This window comes from Symphalangus syndactylus, chromosome X (assembly GCF_028878055.3).
Source record: "Symphalangus syndactylus isolate Jambi chromosome X, NHGRI_mSymSyn1-v2.1_pri, whole genome shotgun sequence".
Lineage (NCBI taxonomy): Eukaryota > Metazoa > Chordata > Mammalia > Primates > Hylobatidae > Symphalangus > Symphalangus syndactylus.
The window spans coordinates 97,415,433-97,438,131 of NC_072447.2; the positions used below are offsets into that span (position 1 = coordinate 97,415,433).

The 22,699-nt window shown below is 35.6% G+C and overlaps 1 protein-coding gene and 1 pseudogene across 1 annotated transcript in view; both read left to right on the forward strand.

Moving 5' to 3' along the window:
- PCDH11X (protocadherin 11 X-linked) overlaps positions 1-22,699 on the forward strand; it is a 793,868-nt gene that overhangs the window by 620,331 nt on the left and 150,838 nt on the right. The window lies entirely within an intron of this gene.
- On the forward strand, positions 18,618-20,047 carry LOC129475676 (keratin, type I cytoskeletal 18-like; annotated as a pseudogene).

Sequence of the window (22,699 nt, forward strand, 5' to 3'; positions counted from 1 at the left end):
TCAGAAGAAGACAGGAAAATGTGGGAAAGTTTGGAACTCCCTAGAGATTTGTTGAATGGCTTTGACTAAAATGCTGATAGCAATATGCACAATAAAGTCCAGGCTGAGGTGGTCTCAGATGGAAATAAGAAACTTGTTGGGAACCGGAGAAAAGGTGACTCTCGTTATCTTTTAGCAAAGAGACGGATGGTACTTTTCCCCTGCTCTAGGGATTTGTGGTACTTTGAACTTTAGAGAGATAACTTAGGGTATCTGGTGGAAGAAATTTCTAAGCAGCAAAGCATTCAGGATGTGACTTGAGTGCTGTTAAAGGCATTCAGTTTCATAAGGAAAGCAGAGCATAAGAGTTCTGAAAATTTGCAGTCTGACAATTTGATAGAAAAGAAATTCCCATTTTCTGAGGAGAAATTCAAGCCAGCTGCAGAAATTTGCATAAGTAACAAGCAGCCAAATGTTAATCACCAAGACAATGGGGAAACTATCTCCAGGGCACACCAGAAGGCTTTATGGCAGCCCCTCCTATCACAAGCCTGGAGGCCTATGAGGGAAAAATGGTTTCATGGGCCAGGCCCAGTGTTCCCATGCTGAGTGCTGCCTAGGGACTTGGTGCCCTGTGTCCCAGCTGCTCCAGTCATGGCTGAAAGGGGCCAAGGTAGAGTTTGGGCCATGGCTTCAGAGGGCGCAATCCCCAAGCCTTGGTAGCTTTCACTTGTTGTTGAGTCTGTGGGTGCACAGAAGTCAGTAAGTGAGGTTTGGAAACCTCTGCCCAGACTTCAGAAGATGTATGGAAATGCCTGGATGTCCAGGCAGAAGTTTGCTGCAGAAGCAGTGCCCTCATGAAGAACCTCTGCTAAAGCAGTGTGGTAGGGAAATGTGGGGTCGGTGCCCACACACAGAGTCCCTACTAGGGCACCGTCAGAGCTGTGAGAAGAGGGTTACAGTCCTTCAGACCTTAGAATGGTAGATCCACTGACAGCTTGCACTGTGTGCCTGGAAAAGCCACAAACACTCAACACCAGCCCACGAAAGCAGCTGGGAGGGATGCTGTACCCTGCCAAGTCACAGGGGCAGAGCTTCCCAAGACTATGGGAACTACCTCTTGCATCAGTGTGACCTGGATGTGAGACATGGAGTCAAAGGATATCATTTTGGAGTCTTAAGATTTGACTGCCCTGCTGGATTATGGACTTGCATGGGGCCTGTAGCCCCTTTGTTTTGGCCAATGTCTCCCATTTGGAATGGCTGTATTTACTCAATGCCTGTTCCCCCATTGTATCTAGGAAGTAACTAACTTGCTTTTGATTTTACACACTCATAGGCAGAAGGGACTTGCGTTTTCACAGATGAGAATTTGGACTGTGGACTTTTGAGTTAAAACTTTGAGGGACTGTTGGGAAGGCTTGATATTGTTTTTTAAATATGAGGACATGAGATTTGAGAGGGGCCAGGGGTGGAATGATATGGTTTGGCTGTGTCCACACCCAAATCTCATCTTGAATTTCCATGTGCTGTGAGAGGAACTGGGTGGAAGGTAATTGAATCATGGGGGCAGGCTTTTCCCATGCTGTTCTCATGATAGTGAGTAAGTACCACAAGATCTGATGGTTCTATGAGGGGGAGTTTCCTAGCACAAGCTATTCCTTTGCCTGCTGCCATCCATGTAAGATGTGACTTGCACCATGATTGTGAGGCTTCCCCAGCCATGTGGAAACATAAGTCCATTAAATTTCTTTCTTTTGTAAGTTGCCCAGTCTTGAGTATGTCTTTATCAGCAGTGTGAAAATGGACTAATACATGTGTTATTTGGGTTTATGTACTTGTATTATTTTACTTAGGGTAATGGGCTCCAGTTGCATTCATTTCATGGCAAAGGACATCATTTCCTTTCTTTTATGGCTGTGTAGTATTCTATGGTGTATACATAACACACTTCCTTTATCCAGTTCATTATTGATGAGCACCTAGCTTGATTCCATGTCTTGTTATTGTGAATATTGCTGCAACTAACATGCTGTTGGCATGTGTCTTTTTGGTAGAAAAATTTATATTGCTTTGAGTATATACCCAGTAACGGGATTGCTGTGTCAAATGGTAATTCCATTTTACATTCTTTGAGAAATCTCCAAGCTTCTTCACATGGTGACTGAATTAATTTACATTCCCACCACAAGTGTATAAGCATTTCTTTTCTCCATAGCCTCACCAGCATCTGTTGTTTTTTGTCTTTTTCATAATAGTTGTTCTGACTTGTGTGAGATAGAGATAGTATCTTATTGTGGTTTTGATTTGCATTTTTCTGATTAGTGATATGGAGTATTTTTTCCATATCACTGGTATGAGATGGTATCTCATTTTGGTTTTGATTTTCATTTTTCTGATGATTAGTGATATGGAGCATTTGTTCATGTTTGTTGGCTACCTGTATGTCTTCTTATGAGAAGTGTATGTTCATGTCTGTTGTCCATTTTTAATGGGGTTGTTATTAGGTTTTTGCTTGTTGATTTGTTTAACTTTCTTATAGACTCTTGATATTAGTCCTCTGTGAGATGCATAGTTTGCAAATATTTCCTCCTATTCTGGAGTTTGTGTTTTTCCTCTGCTGATAGTTTCTTTTGTTGTGCAGAAGATCTTTAGTTTAATCAGTTCCCACTTGTGAATTTTTGTTTTTGATGTAATCACGTTTGAGAACGCAGTCATAAATTATATCGCAAGACCAATTTCCAGAATGGTGTTTTCTAGGTTTTCTTCTAGGATTCTTATAGTTAGAGGTTTTACATTTAAACCTTCAACTTATCTTGAGTTAATTTTTGTATGTGGTAAAATGTATGGGTCTACTATTATTCTTCTGCATGTGGCTAGCCAGCTATCCCAGCATCATTTACAACATAGGGAGTCCTTTCCCTATTGCTTAATTTTGTTGACTTTGTTGAAGATAAGATGGTTTTATGTAGGTGTGCAGCTTTATTTCTGGGTTCTCTATCCTGTTTCATTAGTCTACGTGACTGTTTTTGTACTAGTATCATGCTTTTTTTTTTATTGTAGCCTCATAGTATAATTTAAAGTCAGATAATGTGATGCCTCCTGTATTTTTCTTTTAGCTTAGCACAGCTTTTGCTATTCAGGCTCTTTTCTGTACCATATGAATTTTAGAATAGTTTTTTTTTCCTAGTTCTGTAAAAAATGATGTTGGTAGTTTGATAGAAATAGTGTTGAATCTGTAAATTGCTTGGGGCAGTATGGCCATATTAATGTATTAAGTCTTCCAATCCATGAGCATGAAATGGTTTTCCATGTGTTTTTGTCATCTCTGATTTCTTTGAGCAGTGTTTTGTAGTTCTCTTTGCAGAGATATTTCACCTCGGTTAGATGTGTTCCTAAGTATTTTATGTTTTTGGTGATTATTGTAAATGAGATGACATTCTTGATTTGACCCTCAGCTTGAATGTTTTTTTGGGAGGGAGTGTAAAAATTTACTGATTTTTGCACATTGATTTCGTATCCTGAGACTTTACTATAGTTCTTTATCAGTTCCAGGAACTTTTTGACAGAGTCTTTAGGGTTTTCTAAATATAGAATTTTGTCAACCACAAACAGTGGTAGTTTGACTCTTTTTTTTTTTCTATTTGGATGTCTTTTGTTTCTTTCCCTTTCCCGATTGCTCTGGCTAGCTCTTCCAATACTATGTTGTATAACAGTGGTGATAGTAGGCGTTCATGTCCTGTTGCAGTTCTCAAGGGGAGTGCTTCCAGCTTTTGTCCATTTAATATGATGTTGGCTGCAGGTTTGTCATAGGTGGCTCTTATTGTTTTAAGGTGTGTTCCTTTGATGCCTAGTCTGTTGGGTTTTTTTTTTTTTTTAATGATGAAGGGATGTTGAATTTTATCAAAAGCTTTTTCTGCATCTATTGAGAAAAATGGTTTATGACAATATGGTTTTTGTTTTTAATTGTGTTTATGTAGTAAATCACATTTATTGATTTGTGTATGTTGAACCAACCTTGCAATCTCCTGAATAATGCCTACTCGATCATGACAAGTTAACTTTTTGATGTGCTGTCAGATTCCATTTGTTAGGATTTTGTTGAGGATTTTCATGTCTGTGTTTATCAAGAATATTGGCCTATAGTTTCGTTTTCTTATTGTGTCTTTGTCAGGTTTTGTTTTCAGAGTGATGCTGGTATTTTAGAAAGAGCTGCAGAGGAGCTCTTTCTCCTTGGTTTTTTGGAATAGTTTCAGTAGAATTGGTACCAGCTCTTCTTTGTACTTCTGGTAGAATTGAGCTGTGAATCCATTTGGTCCAGGGCTTTTTTTTTTTTTTTTTGATTAATAGGTTTTTTACTATTAATTCAATTTTGGAACTTGATGTTCCTCTCTTTAGGATTTCATCTTCTTCCTGATTCAATCTTGGAAGATTGTATGTTTCCAGGAACTTGTCAGTTTCCTCTAGATCATCTAGTTCATGTGCATAGAGTTGTTCATAATAATCTCAGAGGATCATGTATATTTCTGTGAGGAGATCTTATATTTTAAAATACTACAACTTGCCTGAAAAAAAAAGATATAAATACAAGTTAGTTCCAACATGGATTTTAAGAGTTCACATCAAGAATGCATCATAAATTACGAGGGGTTAAAAAAACTAAAAGAATAGTTTTTCAGAAGAGATCAAGAAAACAATTAAGTTGGGAAAACTTAATGCATAAGAAAAGTTTAAAGGAATCAGGAGAAGTCTAAAACTGATTTTAAAACTGTTTTTAATATTGTAAGTACTTAATAAAACTAGGATATTTAAGATCAAGTGTACTTTATTTTTACTAGATATAGGAGAGAATGTTGAATTGAATTAAATTATAATTAAAAATTATGCTAGCTCTGAGGAATTGCTTCTTTCTAGTAAGATACACTGCTGAAAAAATATATATGGGATATTATACAATATCCCTTGAATGTGATTAACAGTAGAATTTTCAGCAGTGTCACAAATAACTAAAATTCAGATTTGGAATGAAAAAGCAAACTGGATTAGAAAAATTATGCTTTTGTTCCTACTCTTTGATTCCATAATAATTCTGAAAGAACTTGTTAGCAAATGCCTTCAACTTAAGTGAACTCCTTAATTTAACCTCATATTATTGGTTTTGTGTCATGTCTCAGTATGTCACCAAAGCCAGCCCAGATTTTAAATTCTTATTATTACTTAGTAACACCTACATTTTAATCTTAGAAAGTCCTCTTCAAGGCATCACAAAGCAGAATTAAAAAAAAGAGAAAGAATACTTTCTGAGTATCAATCAGTATTTTAAATGATTCTATATCATATGCAGCCTCTTTCCTATGTGGTGTGCAAATAATGTACTTCTTTTTGGATTAAATGGACTCAGGAGTAAGCATGTACTATCTAGAATATTGTACAAAATTGCCTTGAATATATTATATGCAATGATATGGTTTCACTGTGTCCCAACCCAAATCTCATCTTGAATTTAATGCCCATAATTCCCAAATGTTGTGGGAGGAGGAACCTGTTGGGAGGTGACTGAATTATGGGGCAGGCCTTTCCTGTGCTGTTCTTGTGATACTGAATGAGTCTCACAAGATCTGATGGCTTTAAAAATGGAAGTTTCCCTGCACAAGCTCTCTCTTTGTCTGCTGCCATCCCTATAAGTTGTGACTTGCTCCTCCTTGCCTTCTACCATAATTGTGAGGCCTCCCCAGCCATGTGGAACTGTAAGTCCATTAAATCCTTTCCCATATAAATTACCCAGTCTCAGGTATGTCTTTATGAGCAGGATGAAAATGGATTAATACAATAAATTGGTTCCAGGTGTAGGGTGCTGCTGAAAAGATACCCAAAAATGTGGAGGTGACTTTCGAACTGGGTAACAAGCAGGGGTTGGAACAGTTGGAGGGCTCAGAAGAAGATAGGAAAATGTGGGAAAGTTTGGAACTCCCTAGAGACTTGTTGAATGGCTTTGCCCAAAATGCTGACAGCAATATGCACAATAAAGTTCAGGCTGAGGTGGTGTCAGATGGAAATGAGGAACTGGAGCAAAGGTGACCCTTGTTATGTTTTAACAAAGAGACTGGTAGCATTTTGCCCCTTCTCTAAAGATTTGTGGAATTTTGAACTTGAGAGAGATGATTTAAAGTATCTAGCAGAAGAAATTTCTAAGTGGCAAAGCATTCAAGAGGTGACGTGGGTGCTGTTAAAGGCACTCAGTTTTGTAAGGGAAACAGATATAAAAGTTCAGAAATTTTGCAGCCTGACAATTTGATAGAAAAGAATTTACTATTTTTTGAAGAGAAATGAAAGCCAATTGTAGAAATTTGCATAACTAATTAGAAGCTGAATGTTAATCACCAAGACAGTGGGGAAAATATCACCAGGGCATGTGAGAGGTCTTTATGGAAGCCCCTTCCATCACAAGCCCAGAGGCCTAGGATTTAAAAATGGCTTTGTGGGTCAGGCTCAGGTCCTTGTGCTGTGTGCAGTCTAGGGAATTGGTACCTGCATCCCAGCCACTCCAGCCACAGATAAATGGGGCCAAGGTACAGCTCAAGTCATGGCTTCAGAGGGTGCAAGCTCCAAGCCTTGGCAGCTTCCATGTGATATTTGGCCTGTGGGTCCATGGAAGTCAAGAAATGAGGTTTGGGAACCTCTGACTAGGTTTTAGGAGATGTGTGGAAACACCTGGATTCTAGCAGAAGTTTGCTGCAGGGGCAGGGCCCTCATGGAGAACCTCTGCTAGGGCAGTGTGGAAGGGAAATGTGAGGTCAGAGCCTGCACACAGAATCCCTACTGGGGCACCACCTAGTGGAGCTGTGAAAAAAGGGCCACTGTCCCTCAGACCCCAGAATGGTAGATCCACTGACAGCTTGCATTGCGTGCCTGGAAAAGCCACAGACACTAAACAACAGCCTATGAAAGCAGCTGGGAGGGAGGGTGTACCCTGCCAAGCCACAGAGGCGAAGCTGCCCAAGATCATGGGAACCCACTTCTTGCATCAACATGACCCAGAAGTGAGACATGGAGTCAAAGGAGATCATTTTGGGGCTTTAAGATTTCACTGCCCTGCTGAGTTTTGGACCTCCATGGGGCCTGTAGTCTCTTTGTTTTACCAATATCTGCCATTTGAAATGGCTGTATTTACCCAATGACTGTACTCCCATTGTATCTAGGAAGTAACTAATTTGCCTTTGATTTTACAGGCTGATAGGCAAATGGGGCTTGCCTTGTCTCAGATGAGATGTTGGACTGTGGACTTTTGAGTTAATGCTGAAATGAGTTAAGACTTTGGGAGACTGTTGGGAGATATGACTGTTTTTGAAATGTTAAGACATGAGATTTGGGATGGACCAGGGGTGGAATGATATGGTTTGGCTGTGTCCTCACCCAAATCTCATCTTTAATTGTAACTCCGACAATTCCCATATGTTGTGGGGGGAACCCCGTGGGAAGTGGCTGAATTATGGGGGTGGGTCTTTCCTGCACTGTTCTCTTGGTACTGAATAAGTCTCACAAGATCTGATGGTTTTAAAAATGGGATTGTCCCTGAACAAGCTCTTTCTTTGCCTGCTGCCATCCATGTAAGACGTGACTTGCTCCTCCTTGCTTTATGCCATGAGTGTGAGCCCCCTCCACCCCCTGCCATGTGGAACTGTATGTTCATTAAACACTTTTCGTGTATAAATTACCCAGTCTCAGGTATGTCATTATTAGCAGTGTGAAAATGGACTAACACACGAAATTTCCTCTATCTTTTAAAATGATAACTAATGAGACTGAGCATATACACCACCAAGAATATGTGTGTGTGGTGGAGAAAGGGTACTTAATTAGCTTAATTAACTCTTTCAATTCGAGAATTTGGGGGAGTCCAAGTTTCAGCTAAGCAGTATATGTAGTTTTGATAGTTTTCAGTAACTTCTTATAGCCGAAATTTTATTGTTTGTTAGCTGGCAAAAGCATTATGTTTAAAAATATATAGCAACAGATTTTCATATTTTTCATTTCTTTTTAGAATGACTCACATAAGTAGATCTGTTCTTTTGCAGATTACTTTAGTATTCCTCAGATAGGCATCTTATAATGTAATATGTCATTACCTCGATTTGCCAAGCTTAACAAATGTTTGACACCCTTCAGCTATTAAATTGATTCAGAAAAGTTAGATCAGCATAGGCATGCTCTGATTTCTTTGCTCATTCTTGATGGATTACAATTATTAACCTACAGGTGGAGTCTAGAGCTTTATTTTTAGAGAAAAATCTCAACAAATAGTCAACTGAATAGAATCAGGGCAACATAGCTATTTGAGAAGTACACAACTTTCAAATTAACTTTTTGTATAGTAGCTTCAATCTTCTGTATCAGAAATTGTAATAAGCTATTAAACTGAATATTTTTTGTTTGTCTCCACACTATTCCCAGATGGTTGATCATTCTCATGAACAGTGGAAGACCAAGAAACATCAAGCAACAGAAACTGAATTTCTGGTCAACCTATTAATTCAAAATGTAGTCCCTGATATGAGAGTGTAAAAATTCTTTTAAAGTTAAAGTGAACATTTAGAATAATATACACAAATACCCCATTTTAGAGATGTGGAAATCGAGGCTGGAGAAGGATAGATTATTTGCACAAATTTCACAAAAAAGTAATGATAGAGCATGGGTTAAAACACACAGTATCGTGATTATATTTGAATCATACATGAGAGCTCAAATTACATCGTGCTCTGTCCATTCTGCCAGAAAATATTCTGGAGGTCATAATTATGCAGTAGTTAAGCCTACAAAAAGCTCTAGAGTCAGAAACTCTTTGTTAGAATCTCAGCTCTGTCACCTACCTTTCTATCTCAACTTCAGTTTCCCCATTGATTTAACAGGAATGAAAATAGTATTTATGTAAGAGAGTTGTTGAAATGATAAAATGCATACAAAAAGAGACCTCCTGGCACATGGTAGGTGTAACAGATATTAATGTATCATAGTGTTTTTCTTAAAATTTTGGAGCAGTATAATTGTAGAATTTAAAAAATCAATATTGCATATAATATTGAATAAATAATGACTTTATTATAGAGTTCATGAAATGGCAAAGATAAAGTCAATTACATTGTATCCATCTCAGATCATTGGGAAAATTTTCCTCACACAAATATACACTCAGAAATACACACCAAGAATGCAACCTCAGATATCAGATATTAGAGCTAAATTTTATTCACAAGGCTAGGCTAACAAATCTTTGGTTAGAAGGTTATAGAACATCAAGATTTTATTGGTAAGCACATAATCCCATTTAATTCCAATAGACGCTCTTTTAACTGTCACAGTCAGAATCAGAGGTAAGATGGTTCATCAAAGCAATCAGATGAACAGGTAAATCATTAAGAAGTGCATACATATCTCATATATATTACATACATATGATAAATAAACACTTGAAACAAAGAAGTATACATTTATCTTTCATAATTTGATGTAGAATCTTTGCCTTGCTTTTGGATGTATGTTCACTGATTTTAGCACAATGCACCATATTTATTACATACACTCTACCAATATTACATAGTATGTAGTGTCCAGTTTTTATTCCCATAAAATGGAGTGTGTTTTTAAATGCTCTTGAAAAGTGTTCTGAGTACGGAATGCTTCTAGAGTTTTATGATACTTTTTCTGAATCTTCTGTAGTTCTCTTGCTCAAACAGTACTCTATGACAAGTCATTGCAGCATTTTTCCCTTTTAATCTTTCTGAAAAGTTCAATTTCATCTTCTTTGAAGCAATTATTTTTATATTAATATTTCATTGGGTTATATGAGATTTTAATTAAATTAAATGGTTGCAATAGCAAATGCAGCTCATGTAAATGTATTTTAAAACAATATCTGACTTTTCTTAAGCATAAACTCGCTTTGGCTCAGAAGTGAGTGGGCATACTGAAAAGTGGCATCCTAGCTGAGGTGAGGACATAAAGCTTGTTGACTTCATCAAGTCAATGTTTTATTCACTGTGAGAATAATGAGCTTTATTTAATCGAATCAGTTGGTTAAGTAGAGGCCTGTCAAAAAAGTTTCCAATTTATTAATATTGATGCATTTGCTATATCAGACTAAGACATCCAATTGTGGAAGATTTCACAACTTACCATTGTATTTATAAATCTAAACTTAATTTTTGATCATTCTAATATCTCAAGAAGTTTGCAGTTTGCCCATACCTTCATAGTAACCTGACTGCTACACGACAGCAACACTAGCCTTTAATCAAAAGTACGAATTTTTGAATGAAACAAGTACATTTGCATAATTTTTTTAAATAGTTAAAATCAGTGTACCTCAAACTTTCATGTGTAGATCCATCATATAACATATAAATCTTATATTATGTATGTTTTACCAAAATTAAAAAGGCAAAAAAGAAATATTAATGCTATGTCCTACTAATATTATTTTCCCTGGGAGTGTAGCCTGGAAATAATATTTTTGTAAAATTATCCATTTGATCTATGTGTATGCAAATTTTAAAAACCACTGATTTAAATGGAAAACCTTGAAATGTGTTTCAATCATTCACCACTTGAGTTCCAGTGAGAACAAAAGTAAAGTTTTATCTTTGAGTCTATCAATTATTTCTGTTACAGGGTAAGAAAATGTGTTAGCTAAGTAGGCATATTCTCAAGACTTTGTTAGGCTGAATGTAACATAAAACAGACTTCATGATAAGAAAAGCAATGAAACCTGATTAATGCAGATTGACTTAGTGAAGAGCCACAAACTTCTGGCATTCTAATTAGTTTGTAGTTGACTACTTAACAGTATTCGATGATCAGAGAATACTTTAGTAGACAGACAGAAATGAAAATTTTCCATTAATTACGTCAAATTCTCCCTAGACTAAATTCTGGGTTTTGTTTAACAATCAAAATGTAGGAAACAGGAGGGTGACTGGTAATGATTCAAATGGGTATTAAAGTTTCATCTACTATACATCATCATATATTTATTAATCTGAGGTTATTCATGGAACTAATATGAAAACTGAAGGACTATGAAGTTATGTTTTAGTTCACATAAATGTGTGAATTCTGTTGTATATTAATATTATCTGTATTTGGATATAGACAAATTATGTAGATAGAGAGATGTACCCATATTATATCCAGACTAAATACCTTCTGAGAATATTTATTCATATAGAAATTCATATATCAAAACCAAATATTTATCAAAAGAAAGAATATATTCATCTGAACCATATGATTTTGATTCAAATATTAACAGCTTTATAAACTCAAGCAAGTAACTACTCATATCTGAGCTCACTAACATCTACAACAAAAACTTTCTATAAGAATGAAAATAATTTTGAACTCTCTGTAAGAAAGATGAGCCCATCCTGATAGCATAAGTATTAAAATGATATTTGAGCACTGTACTGCAAAGCTGAGATGATCTAAAAACAGAGAAAAATTACATATATAGTAGTTTATATAATATAGATGTGTGTGTGTATATATATATATGTATTTTTTTTTTTTTTGAGACGGAGTCTCGCTCTGTCACCAGGCTGGAGTGCAGTGGCGCGATCTCTGCTCCCTGCAACCTCCACCTCCTCGGTTCAAGCGAGTCCCCTGTCTCAGCCTCCCAAGTAGCTGAGACTACAGGCGTGCCCCACCACACCCAGCTAATTTTTTTGTATTTTAGTAGAGACGGGGTTTCACCATGTTGGCCAGGATGGTCTCAATCTCCTGACCTCGTGATCCGCCCACCTCGGCCTCCCAAAGTGCTGGGACTACAGGCGTGAGCCACCGCCCCCAGCAAGTTTATATATTATATAATATTAAATATGATCTAATATAGCACTTGGAGTATTTGGGTCTTTCTTCTTTTACTTCTGTATTATTGTTTTTGTTATTTTATTCTGCCCCTCTTTGTCTTCCTTCCTTTACCTGCATATTTTTGTTTTTGTTATTTTCTCCTACCCCTCTTTTACAAGTTACCTTGCATTCTTAGTGAATGACTTATATGGAATTATAATTATGTTGCCTTTTTATGGATATGTCAATATTTATAACAGTGTTTGAAGTAGACAAATACTTCTCCTAAATCTGTCTTATAAATGTAACTGGTAATGACACAATTTATGCAGTATTAAATATTAATTTGGGATTATATATTAATGATAGAGAACAAATGAATTCCTTTATTGCTAAATCAATGCAAACTAGTGAAGTGGCTTATTTTGGTGAATTACACTATGATAAACATTTTTTTGGACCACCACATCACATATCACACAGGACAACCATATAGAAACTTATAGCAAATATTATAGTCGTGAGTATCTGTTCTAAATTTCATCCGAATTAATGTTATTTTATGAAACTATAGGAAGATGAATTCCTGTATACTGACTTTACAAACTACATTAAGTCTGTGGAAGTTACATACCAAATAAGCAATGTAGTGGTAGAGATGTGAAAATTCTGTCAGTTATCTTTCTAATCAGTAGTCAAATTTTGACACAAGAAATGCTATCAAATTCAAAAGGCATATTCATGGAATCCTCTCCAATTATTTAGTTAACAGAATGAGATTATGTTTTTTTTTCTTTTTATGGCACGACATACAGTGCTGTGTTTTACTTTTCTCTATTGTCTAATAAATTATTTTTAAATAATTTTTTCTGCTGAGACAGTGTATGACCTACATGTCTTTTGAAAACCAAAGAAGGTATTTCTTCGATTTGAAATAGCATTTAAAATATCTACATTCTTAAAAGTCAGAGCTTGTAAAGTGATTGCAGGTATTTGCAAATCAGGTGAAATTTGTGTGGTCTTTTGACTCTTGCTATATTAATAATATTTTCAATGAAAACTATCTACTTGCTTTGTGTGCATATAAATTGAATATATTCTAAAATTTAAAATAACAGTAATAGTTCTGGTGGGCTGATGTTCCATAATCTGTGCCTGTACTTGTATAAAGATAATTAGTTTGAATCAATCACTTATAGAAAAATGTCACCTCACCTGCCCATTTTAAAAAGTGGCTCACTGAAGTGAAATTATTTACACAGCATACTAATTACCGAATGAAAAGACTGCTCAAAAACGCTAAATACAGGCCTGTAAATTAGCATATCTTCATACAGATATAAATTAAATATATAATAAAATTATATGTATTATAATTATATATAATTATATGTGTAATCAGTGTATATATACATATTTTATATAATCAGTATATATAGATATTATATATCTATATGTAAAATATAGATGTATCTAAATATATATCTATCTAAATACATATATACACACAAACATATAAAATAAGTGCCAAGTGGGGTCTGGGACAATGTCATTTATTCAGCACAGTGTTCTTGGTACATAGCAAGACCTGAAACATACTAAATAATCAATAATATGTTTGGTTCAATGAGTGTCAGAAATGCTTTATTTTGGTGGTGTTTTAGATTTGGGAATTCTACACAAACAGGCATAGTTAGCAAAAATATTTTTTCTTTTTTTAAGTTTAAAAGACATGAACAGTACGGTACAGTTTTCCAGAAATTCTTATTGGTGAAGAATTCACGGCTTGGAAAACTAAGTTGATGATGCAGAAGAATGTTCATTATGAAAGAAATGGGTTGTAAAGAAGTCTGAGAAAAAGACTCTTTAGGAAATTTGTCTAAAAAGGCTGAGAAATGGATTAGACATGGGCATGAACGAAATACTATTTTTTCTTTCATTCTTAGGTTTGGTTTTGTTCCTTTTCACTGAGCTGGAATGAGTATCACAGGGTAATTGTGGCATATTGACTCTTAAACTTTCAACATGTTTTCATTAATTCAACAAATATTTATTAAGGTGGCATCGTACCCGACACAATTTTAGCTTATCCATTATGTAAACCTTATGTAAACTAAATATACATTAATCTTGCACAAACATTTTGAGAAAAATATTGTGAGTAAATGTGTTAATGCATTATTTGCTTCTGCATGTATCTTTTTCCCTAGAATATGACTGGGTTTTGATTATACATTGCCAGAAAATAGTTTCACCTATGTAAAGGATTTGTTCATAGTGACTTCTATTGTCAGGAAGTTTTGCATTTGTGTTAAAACTTGTGTGTTCGGTGGCATCATGTTTTTATTAGTATCAGTGCTACATTCTGTGATACCTTTATGACTCCTAAATCTTTGATTTAGATTATATAATTCATTGCTAATCATGTCTTCTTCCCAATGTATCTCATTTAAATTATTTTAGCTAAAGGGCCAAGTGATAGCTGGGAACATTATGTGCCCATTCCTGATGGTGCCCATTTTTCAAAAGGAAGGGATTTTGAGAAAGGTCCTCAGAATTCAGTAACACTGGTATATAGTGTAATGTTGAAAGAATGTAATGATGCACTAACTTTGGCTTATTTATTTATTTTTAGAGACAGGGTCTCACTCTGTCTCCCAGGCTGAAGTGCAGTGGTGTGATCATGGCTCACTTTAGTCTGGAGCTCCTTGCCTCAAGCCATACTCCTGCCTTAGCCATCCAAAGCCTTGGAATTATAGGCATGAGCCACCACACATGACCTCCTTTTCAAGTTATTCCATTAATTATTTATAGGAAATAACAGTTTAATGAAAATTAAAAAAAAGAATTAGGAAGTTTATCCATATCTAACTCAAAATCACATGACAAATTCTTATTTAACTTAGTCAACCTATGGGGATAATTTGTATTCTTAAAAAAATCTCTTCTAGTAGGGAAAGACATAATTTCAAAATCTTATTTAAACCAAATGTATTTGTTATTCAAGATATGAGTACATTTCCCTCTCTCGACACTTGAAATTCTCACATAAGATTTCAAATTGTAGGGGAAAAAGCAGAAGAATTGATTGTTGTATTTTAGGAAACTCACATTGTGTTTTGGGAATTTTGGCAAATTATAAAAAATACCCTTTAATTTCCACAAGGAAAAGTACATGTTGACCTGAAGTTAATTCTACTTTCTAAAAGTAAAATCATTTTGGAAAGTTTTTCAGTGAGTTATGTCCATGCAAAATAAGTGAACACTGGTAATTCTTTGTACAACAGAGTATAAAAATTGAAAGAGAATAGGAAAATATTGCTACTTAGGGAGCGGGGATATATATTTTTCATCATGGGACATGATATTTCATCTGAGCACAATGTGCATTCGAGGAATGGATAGGACTGGCTTATAGTTTAAATAAATACCTTAGCTATTCATGGTTATATTCTCTTAGACTAAATTTCAATCAAATTCTTGGAAATATTAATATGCATATTTGAACTAATTTCTGTGTGAATTCTCCAAACTGTGTAGCAGAAACATCATTTTATGTTTAAAGAAACAAAGTAAAGGGAGAGATTAATAGGAACTCAGACAGATGCAGAATCAAATTTATAGTGTATTAAAGATTTATATCTCCTTCCTTGTTATATAAGAACTAAAACTTAGGCAACACTTTATCTCTTAGCGGTATACTCTCCTTTTATAAATACCAAAATATAATATTTATATTTTGAGTATCCAAAGAGCCATTACCTTAAATCTGTATCTTCTAATCATGAAGTGCAGATGATTTTTAAGGCAGACAGCATTTGGTTTATTCAAAAAACCTTTTAACATGTCTTTTGCAGTGAGTTAATCTGTCAGACTGATAAAATAAGTTCCTCATACTCCCCCTCCTCTTCCTGCGCATATAAGCTTTTATTTAATTCTGTTTGAAATAGCTTGCTTCTATTTTCGCTTCCTCTTCATGTTTGTGGCACTGCTTTTTATGCTTTGTTCTTTGCTGACATAAAATATTTATCAACATATCATCTAAGAAGATTGGTTCTCCACAGTAGATATCCAATATGTTTCACCACATGGAAAATGTCTTTTCTTGTTTATTCCTAAAATCTGTAGCCAAATTCCCATATGTCTCGTTTATCCATTGATATTTGAAAATGTAAAACTAAGGAATTCTGTGGATAACAATTATGCATGAACATTGCCATTAAACAGTAAATTTTAAAATAATTTATATTTAAACTAAAATAATAATCATATATCTTTCAATATCAAGCAAACATGGATTTGCATTTTATTCCATTACTTTAATTGTTATAATGGAAAATACGTTTTCTAATACATTTATTTTTCATTTTTTCTTTGATATGATTTCCCTAATAGTTAAAACAATAGCATTATTCAGAGACTGTATTTTTAGATGTGGCCTATCATTTCAAGGATCCCTCCTTTCCCCATGTGTTACAATACAACATATACATAACCAGTTGGTTCCAAGACTAAACATTTCTGTCAAAGCTTGTGTTCATACGGTTACAAAGTCCCAATAAAATATATATTAGAGAGAAAAAATATAAACATCGAAAATAAATCAAAGTCTCCAATTCTTTGAAAATGCCAGCATGGTACTTACTGTTAAGCTGTCAGTAATTCACTGTGATTACAATAAATCACAACTTCAGTCCGTGCTAATATCACATATGAGATTATGAAAACATATTTATAAAGAGAATTATCAAGTCAGCTTGCACTTCCAAAACCATACTTTCATTTCAATTATTTCATCTCCTTAAATATTTTATACATAAATATTAAGATCTATATTATAAAATAATCAATTTATTTGGAGTTTTATAAGTTGTCCATCCAGATGCATCTCTCTAAACTGATGTATTAGGAGAAAAAATACTGTCAATGAATAAACATCTCTATCTTCCTCATTTTGTAGCAAATTTTAAAGTGAAAGTAATAGAACATTACTTTGGGGGAACAATGCAATATTTATGATAGTGAACATTATTGAAATAAGTTCAAATTTTTCTTTATGGATTTTGAAAAACATGCTTTCATATACAAAAACATGTAAACATCTGCCTAAAATAAAGTTGAAATAGATATTTTTGATATGGTAATTATATGACCTATTTCTTATTCCAGTTTTCTGTTACATATGCTATATGTAATAGAAAATGTAAATAACATAGTATTAATATAAGTATAGACATGTGTATAATATATGATCAATATAAGTACTTCTCAAATGAAATCTCTGTTTCCAAACTATGTCCTAAGTTGTGTGCAGAGCTTAGTATGTTTAGCAAGGCATACAAACATACAGAAAGAGAAAATATGCTATAGAACTTACAAAACTGATATTCACAAATAAAAGAAGACTTTCAAGTGCTTTATTTTTATTTGTTATTTTTAACTTTATTATGTGTATATAATAGTTGTATATTTTTATGAGGTATGTGTAATGTTTTGATACAGACATATAATGTATAATGATCAAATCAGGGTAATTAGAGAACCCATCATCTCAAGCCTTTATCATTTTTTTGTTTAAGGAACATTCCAATTCCACTCTTTTAGTTATTTAAAAATGAACAACAAATTACTGTTAACTAGAGTCACCCTATTGTGCTACCAAATACTAGATCTTATGCATTCTATCTAACTCTGTGTTTGTACACATTAACTATCTTCACTTTATCCTTCTGTCTCCTCTATGCTTTCCAGCCTTTGGCAATCATCATTTCACTCTCAGCCTCCATTTAGTTCAAATTTTTTTTAGCTGCCACATATGATTGAAAACATGTAACATTTGTCTTTCTGTGTCTGACTTATTTCACTTAACATAATATCCTTCAGCTCCATACATGTTGTTGCAAATGACAGAATTTCATTCTCTTTATGGCTGAATGATAACCCATTCTGAATATGCAGCACATTTTCTTTATCCATTCATCCATCGGACACTTAGATTGCTTTCATTTCTTGGCTATTGTGAATAGTGCTGCAAAATAAACATGGGAGTGCAGATATCTCTTTGATATACTGATTTTCTTTCATTTGGATTTAAACCCAGCAGTGGAATTGCTGGATCATATGGTGGGTCTAATTTTAGTTTTTTGAGGAACCTCTATACTGTTCTCCATAGTGGTTGTACTAATTTACATTTTCATCAAAAGCGTATGAGCATTTCCTTTTATCCCTACCCTTGCCAGAATTTGTGATTGCCTCTCTTTTGGATAAAAGCCATTTTAACTGGGGCGAGATGATTTCTCATTGTAGTTTTGATTGGCATCTCTCGAAAAACTGGGTATAGAATGAACATATATCAACACAATAAAAGTCATATGTGTTAAGCCCACAGCTAGTATCATACCAAACAAGGAAAGTCTGTAACTCTTTCCTCTAAGATCAAGAACAATAAAAGCACGTGCACTTTTACCACTTTTATTCAACATAGTTCTCTACTTAGACAAGAGAAGGAAATAAAGGCATTCAAATTGAAAAAGAAGGAGTCAAATTATTCTTGTTTGTAGACAATGTAATCTTATATTTAAAAAAAACCTTAAAGTCCTCACCAAAAAACTATTGGAACTGATAAACGAATTGGAATTAGTTAAGTTGCAGGATACAAGTCCAACATGCATAGAAAAACATTAGTAGCATTTCTATATGCCAACAGCAAATAATTTGCAAAAGAAACCAAAAAAGAAACACCATTTACAATAGCTAAAAATAAAATAAAGTATCCAGGAATAAATAACCAAAAACTTGAAAGATTTCTATAATGGGCCACCGTCATCGGCAAAGCCTGAGTCCTGTCCTATCTCTCTCCTGCCCGGACAGCATGAGCTTCGCCACTCGCTCCACCTTCTCCACCAACTACCGGTCCCTGGGCTCTGTCCAGGCGCCCAGCTACGGCTCCAGGCTGGTCAGCAGCACGGCCAGCGTCTATGCAAGCGCTGGGGGCTCTGGTTCCCGGATCTCTGTGTCCCGCTCCACCAGCTTCCGGGGCGGCATGGGGTCCAGGGGCCTGGCCGCGGGGATGGCTGGGGGTCTGGCAGGAATGGGAGGCATCCAGAACAAGAAGACCATGCAAAGCCTGAACGACCGCCTGGCCTCCTACCTGGACAGAGTGAGAAGCCTGGAGACCGAGAACCGGAGCCTGGAGAGCAAAATCCGGGAGCATTTGGAGAAGGGACCCCAGGTCAAAGGTCAAAGACTGGAGCCATTACTTCAAGACCATCGAGGACCTGAGGGCTCAGATCTTCACAAATACTGTGGACAATGCCCGCATCTTTCTGCATATTGACAATGCCCGTCTTGCTGCTGATGACTTTAGAGTCACGTGTGAGACAGAGCTGGCCATGCGCCAGTCTGTGGAGAACGACATCCATGGGCTCCGCAAGGTCATTGATGACACCAATGTCACTTGACTGCAGCTGGAGACAGATTGAGGCTCTCAAGGAGGAGCTGCTCTTCATGAAGAAGAACCACGAAGAGGAATTAAAAGGCCTACAAGCCCAGATTGCCAGCTTTAGGTTGACTGTGGAGGTAGATGCCTCCAAATCTCAGGACCTTGCCAAGATCATGGCAGACATCTGGGCCCAATATGGCGAGCTGGCTGGGAAGAACCGAGAGGAGCTAGACAAATACTGGTCTCAGCAGATTGAGGAGAACACCAGAGTGGCCACCACACAGTCCGCCGAGGTTGGAGCTGCTGAGATGACGCTCACAGAGCTGAGACGTACAGTCCAGTCCTTGGAGATCGACCTGGACTCCATGAGAAATCTGAAGGCCAGCTTGGAGAACAACCTGAGGGAGGTGGAGGCCTGCTATGCCCCACAGATGGAGCAGCTCAACGGGATCCTGATGCACCTGGAGTCAGAGCTGGCACAGACCCGGGCAGAGAGACAGCGCCAGGCCCAGGAGTATAAGGCCCTGCTGAACATCAAGGTCAAGCTGGAGGCTGAGATCACCACCTACCACCGCCTGTTGGAAGATGGCGAGGACTTCATTCTTGGTGATGCCTTGGACAGCAGCAACTCCATGCAAACCATCCAAAAGACCACCACCCGCCGGACAGTGGATGGCAAAGTGGTGTCTGAGACCAACGACACCAAAATTCTGAGGCATTAAGCCAGCAGAAGCAGGGTACCCTTTGGGGAGCAGGAGGCCAATAAAAAGTTCAGAGTTCAAAAAAAAAAGATTTATACAATGAAAACTATAAAACATTGATGAAAGAAATTGAAGCAGATACAAAAAAATTGAAAGACATTTCATATTCATAGATTAGAAAAATATATATTGTTACAAAGTCCATACTACCCAAAGCCATCTACAATTCCTATCAAAACACCGATGACATTCTTCAGAGAAATAGAAAAAATAATCCTAAAATTTATATGGAACCACAAAAGACCCAGAATAACCAAAGCTATGCTAAGCAAAAATAACTACACTGGGGGAATCATAGTACCTGACTTCAAATTATACTACAGAGCCATAGTAACCAAAACAGCATGGTACTGGCATAAAAATAGACACATATACCAGGGGAACAGAACAGAGAACCCACAAACAAATTCACATACCTACAGTGAACTCATTTTTGATAAAGGTGCCAGGAACATAAACTGAGGAAAAGAGAGTCTCTTCACTAAATGGTTCTGGGGAAACTGGATATCCATATGCAGAAGAATTAAACTTGACCCGTATCTCTTGCTATATACAAAAATCAAATCCAAGTGGATTAAACACTTAAATCTGAGACCTCAAACTATGCAACTACTACAAGAAAACATTGGAGAAACTATCCAGGACATTGGTCTGGGCAAAGACTTATTGACCAATGCCCCAGAGGCACAAGCAATCAAACCAAAAAATGGACAAATGGGATCACAGCAAGTTAAAAAGTTTCTGCACAGCAAAGGAAACAATCAACAAAGTGATGCGACAACCCACAGAAGGGGGGGAAATATTTACGAACTGCTCATCTGGCAAGGAATTAATAACCAGAATATATGAGGAGCTCAAACAACTCAATAGGAAAAAAAACTGATTAATAAATAGACAAGAGATTGTAATAGACATTTCTCAAAATAATATATACAAATGGCTTACCTTCAAGTGTTTAAGTAAATGTTGTTTCCTGATATCGTGTCCATTTACTTATGCAATATAGAGACTTTAATTACCTACTGTTTTCTTTATAGTACAGCAGATTTTTAAATTAGTTTGTAATAGAGCAAAGAGGTTGGTGAAAATGTGAGGAAAAAGTTTTGAAATTTTTTTATTCTAAAAATAAACTTCAATTATATTCTCTCTCTCTAGATATGATTGAGGTGTATCCCTGTTTTATTTCTATATGTGCAACTCAAAAAGGTTTGTTGACAAACCAGTCAAAGCTTTGAAATTGGGTAAATTGCTTAGAAGAAACTTATTTTCAATTTCACAAGGAAGAAATTTTAAAACTTAAGTCTTTTAGCAATGTACAGATTGTACATTATTACCTTGGAGGCATGTATTTTGCCTGCATTAAAATCATGCAAAGGAACACGCTTTACAAATCAATTTCACTGTGGACCTAAAGACCAGATACACCACCAAGTCCCATTTAGAAATGGCCTTAATTTAGAATTCACCCTCTCAAGAACAGATTGAGTATTAAAAGGTATGAAATGTTTGAGAGCTACAATTGTTTCAAACATTTTGGATAGCTTAAAGGCATATTTTAGAAATACTGATTTCTTAGTATTTTCTTTGCCAAACTGAAGAAAAGAATGGATCCAGCCCTCAAAATTTTGCTTTGGGAATTTCTCATGGTCATTAAAATGTGTATATTATCATAACTGCTTAATGCGCCTCCCAAAGCAGTGTAACCAGTGCCTTAGTAGGAACTTTCAATGGACCATGAAACAATTTTTATTCCCACATTTATTTTTGTGAAAAGTTGAGTCCTTCATAATTCATATTTCTTGAGTTCTTTCTGGGAGTCAGCAAAATCTTTAAAAAGATTCTTTAAAAAAAAGTATTTGTTATCTTAAATATCCAAACTAACCGAGAAGGATTTTAAATTGACATTTATGTTGTTAGGATAGTTTGACAATGTAATTAGTGAAGTCAGATGGCCTGGAGAAAACCAAATGAAAAAATAATGTGATCATATAGAAATTTTTCTCTAAGGTGTCCAGTTCTGCATATCTCAGAATTATTCTTTTAATTGTAGCTGCCAAAAGGAGTTATTATGATTGGCTAGATTCGCTTTATATGGCCATGAACAATTTAAAATATTAAGGCTAGATTTTGAGGTGGAAATTTTTGCCTTATATTTTTAGCAAAAAGGAAGAATTATATTCTATTTCTCTTCAGGACAAAGTTAAATTTCTAATTAGTATTTTTCAATAGGCATTATTATTTTGTTGGATCTGCCAAAGCAAGATTTTATTTCTTAAAATATGATTTTCTCTTATTCTGCCCTTGTCAGTTGATGTGTACATGAGGGGGTAAATTGCATTTAGTATTCATCTAAATTGGAATTTTCCACATGTATATTCTAAAAGCACTGATCTGTTGGTACTCCCTGCAGTAAAAGTTTTCCTTGAGCAAATAGTTTTGGATTTATGTATTGTTTTCATATCTTGGAAATGATCTGTAAATGATGGCATTTAATAGTATGTGAGTTCCTTGGTAATGAAAACATGAATTCTAATTCTACTTATGTCTCTAACTAGTTGTGTTAGTCTTAGATCTAAGTCATTTTATTTCTCTTGATGTCATTCTTCATGTGTGTAATGAGGATGCTGAATCGGTTGACTAAGGGCTCTGGTCCTTGACTTCTCTAATCATTTTA